Here is a 4,083-nt window from a genome sequence, read left to right as displayed (position 1 = left end):
TACCAGATATTGAGTCTTCTTTCCAACTTTGAGATTAACCATGTCTAGTCTGCTATTTTGTAGCCATGGGGCTTTAGCCTGTAACCCAGATATCTAAGTCCATCCTCCAACTGTAGAAGGGTGAAGGGGAACCGGTGAAGAGCAAACTGTATCTCATGAGGGGTGCAGCCTGTAGCTGTAATGGTGGATTTAGAGTTATTGATGACCATGCCTGTAGCAATTTGAAAAAGGGAGATGGTGTTCTATAAGGTAGTCAAGTCCCCTATTCCACCATTGAGGAAGATCAACACATCATCCATGAAAAGTAAATGAGTTATTATGCATCTGTCAGTGATCTTGATTCCCATGAGTCTTCCCCTACGATGCATATCTTTTATAAGTCTACTAAGCCCCTCCATAACCAGTAAAAAGAGTAAGGGGGATAGTGGGCACCCTTCTTGAGGCCTCTTTCAGAGTGAAAGAAAGGCGATGCCACTCCATTGACCAAGACACTAAAAGAAATGTTTGTAATGCAGCACATGATCCATTTTATAAACTCATATGGGAACCCTAAATGAGTTAGAAGCATTCGGAGGTATAACCAACTTACCTGATCAAAGGCCTTTGAGAGGTCTGCCTTTAGGATCATACCTTTAATCTTCTTCATCTATATGGAGTGCATCACTTCTTGTGCAGTACCAATCGCTTCATGAATTTGTCGATCCTGGAGGAAGGAAAATTGTTCAGAAGAGATGTGGGTGGAAAGAATGGGTCGGAGGCAGTTTGCTATGATTTTAGCAATGATTTTATAAATGCAGTTGCACAGGGAGATGGGGTGGAAGTCATCAAAGGAGGTTGGGTTATCTTATTTGGGGATGAGGGAGATGAATGTGGAATTGATGGCCCCATACATTCCCAGTGGTCTAGCAGCCTTCAATGACCTTAAGTAGATCATCTCCAAGGATGTCAAAAATATATGTATAGAACTCCACCAAGCAACCATCTAGTCCAGGACTCTTGTTGCGCTTAAACGATTTCAAGTTTTCCTCCAATTCCCCCATAGAGACCTCCCTATTCAGCTCCATACCATTCTCCTGCTCTACAAACCAAGGAAAGAGTTGTGCTACTCTGATGACTTTACCAAGAGTGGCATTGGGAGGTGCCTCGTAGATCTGCTTGAAGTGAGTTGTGGCTAGGGAGGCTAGTTGCTGGAAGGTATGCACAACATTCCCTTGCTCATTTGTCAATTTCCATATGGTATTGATTGCTTTTCAGCCATTTGCAAAATTGTGGAAAAATTTGGTGTTGTCATCTCCCTCCATCAACCCTATTGCTCTACTTCTCAATCTCCAGTTTTCTTCTCGATATTTTAGGATTTTTCCTCTCTTCGATATTAATGCAGTGAGCTTATATCTCTTGAGGTGAAAACCCCTCCTTGCTTGTCCTCCAAAGCAGCAACCTCTGATTCAATGTCCCTTAGGGTTTGTTCTTCTAGTTCTCTCTTATTATGTGCCCAGATTTTAGATAGCCTTTTCAGCTCTTTTAAGTTGTTGATAAAGCCTTCTGTTATGTTCCCACCAGTAGCATGGGGGTGGGTCTTCCAGAAATCAGATGCCAATCGAGTATAGAAGGCATTCTTCAACCAAGTGGAGTTGAATTTGAAAGGGGCTCTAGGTTTGTTGAGTCTTCCCCTTATGTCAAGGAATATCGGCGAATGGTTAGATATACCACCTGATCCAACCCATTATCTGTATATGAAGCCTAAATCTAGTAATCATTCCTTGATGATAAATCGATCAAGCCTCCTTGCGAGGCTGTCCTCTCCAATCCTTATGTTCCTCCATGTAGGTAGGATTTTAGCAGAGGGGATATCAATAAGGTTGTGGTTCTCCAGGATATTTTCAAAGAATGCAGATAGGGGGTCGACCTGGGCATGATGTCCCCAAGATTCCAAGAACCCCATAGAGAAGTTTAGGTCCCCTCCCAGGATGATGTTGTCTGATTGCAGGAGATTAGAGGTCAATAATTGTTCCCAGAATACTTCATGGTGTTGACAAGGCCCATACACATTAACAAGTCTGATATTTGTGCCTAGTTCAGATGAGAAAATGTCTGCCCCTATGTGTCCAATGCCTCCCCAAATGTTACACATCTTGATAGAGTGAGAGTTGTATCCCAAAGCTATGCCACCTAAATGGCCCAGGGTTGGATTCAAGGAGGTGAGAAATAGCTTCAGCAAGGCCCAGGGTTTCTTGTAAAAAAACAATGTCTATATGTTCGGTCTTAAGAAGTCTTCATAGAGCTAGTTTTTTCTCAGGGCTAGCTAACCCTCGACAGTTGAATGATAGCAACTTCATGGGGGAGACGAGCCCAGGGTGTTCTATGCTCTAAGAACCCAGTCTATTGTAAGTTGTCGCCCCGAGACAATCTCCTCCCCTGCCTGCATCTTGGCTTTGGATAGGGAGGATGGTCAACCTCTAAGGGTTTTTGGGGGAATGGGGGAAGATACCAGACCGATACTAATGGAGTCATGGGCCTGTGATTAGGATAGGGATCGCAGCAGATATCTCTGGGGAAGGGACCCTTGATTAGAGTTAGATGATACATATGGGTTCGGTTCTGGGAAGGACAGGGGGGTACAGGAGTATATAGGGGGAGGGGGATGTAGAAAGCAGGCTAGAGTAATGGGCAGTGATGGCATGAAAGTAGAGCTCTGATGTAATCCTAATGAGACATCTATGCATTCAAATAAAAAAGTGTATTGAACAGAGCAGGGTTCAGAAGAGGACATACCCAAAGATAGCGCGGCTTCCACAACCACCCTTGACCTAGTCAGAGGAGGAGAGGGTGGCTGATATGATGCTTTTCTGCGCTTCTTCATGTCTCCAAGGCCGGGGAATTCTCTTATGCTTCAGGGGTGGAGTGTTCCATTGTTGCATCCATAGAGGTGTGTCTTTCTGGTGCCTGAGGATCCTTTGTAGGTATTGTCCTTCCCTTATTCCCGTTCCTCGCTTTATTGATCAGGGGACAGTCCCTGAAGAGGTGACCAACCTTATGGCATCACCTGCACCTAAATGGAACCCCCTCGTAATCAAGGATCTGCATTCATGTGAAGTTCCTCCATCGCAAAGTGATTTGTTCCTGTAACCCCTCTCTGATGTCCAAATGGACTAAAATCCTCGCATATGCCATGATTCCAGTGGAAAGGTATGATTTGTCATACTCCAGATAGGTGCCTAGAGAATTCCCTATGCGTCTAAAAATGTCCTCAGACTAGAATTGTAGGGGCAGGTCAGGAAGACGAACCCATAGAGGCCCAACGCCTAACTATTCCTTCTCTGGATTGAAGAGGGTGTTCCATCTCCTCAGCAGCACAGGGGCCTGTTCGATATGCCAGAAGGATGACAAAACCCAAGTTGTATGATCGGCCCGAGCGAATCGCAATGCAAATCAACCATGAACCAAAGTTTGAATGAAAGGTAGCTTGACGAGGTGTTGTCCCCATACTTCTGCAATCCATTGTTTTACCCGCGCCACCATGTAGTTCTTTCCCTGAACCCTTCAAACCAAAGCTTGTTTAGCAATGTCCATGGTTTCGCCCCACTACATTTCTTCTCCCAAACTGATGATAACATCTTGAGCCCTAGATTTTACACACTTTTTCCTTTTTCTCGGCCTATGGCTTGCATCACTAGCATCCTCCTGTGGTCCGCTACAAGGAGGGTTTGTAGGGTTTGTAGGGTTAGGGTTAGGGGGGTTCAATCCAAGCTCAGAGGGGAAGGCATCTGAAAGAGGAGGGATATGTGTAAAGCTGCCGGAGATGGGGAACGATATCGGGGCCGAGTGAGGGAGACCTTGGGCGAAAAGAAGAGGCTCACCAAGGGAAGAATTTGATGGAAAATGGGATCCGGCAGAAGGGGTGGATAGCCTAAAGAGCAGGCAGGGAGGTATGGGCCTATGCAGTGGGCCACTAATTGAAGGGAGGTCAGTGATGAAGGAGGTGTAGCAAAAGGCAGCCAGGAGGGGGGAGCCACAGGTAGGGTGATAACCGAATAGGAGGGCCCCAAGATCGAGGGTAAGGGAGCAATAACCTCTGTCAATTCT

Source organism: Pinus tabuliformis, chromosome 4_1, assembly GCF_031772625.1.
Source record: "Pinus tabuliformis cultivar Carrire ecotype Pingquan chromosome 4_1, CPIR1, whole genome shotgun sequence".
Taxonomy (NCBI): Eukaryota; Viridiplantae; Streptophyta; class Pinopsida; order Pinales; family Pinaceae; genus Pinus; species Pinus tabuliformis.
The sequence above is the reverse complement of the archived record's forward strand: the minus strand, read 5'-3'. Positions refer to the sequence as shown.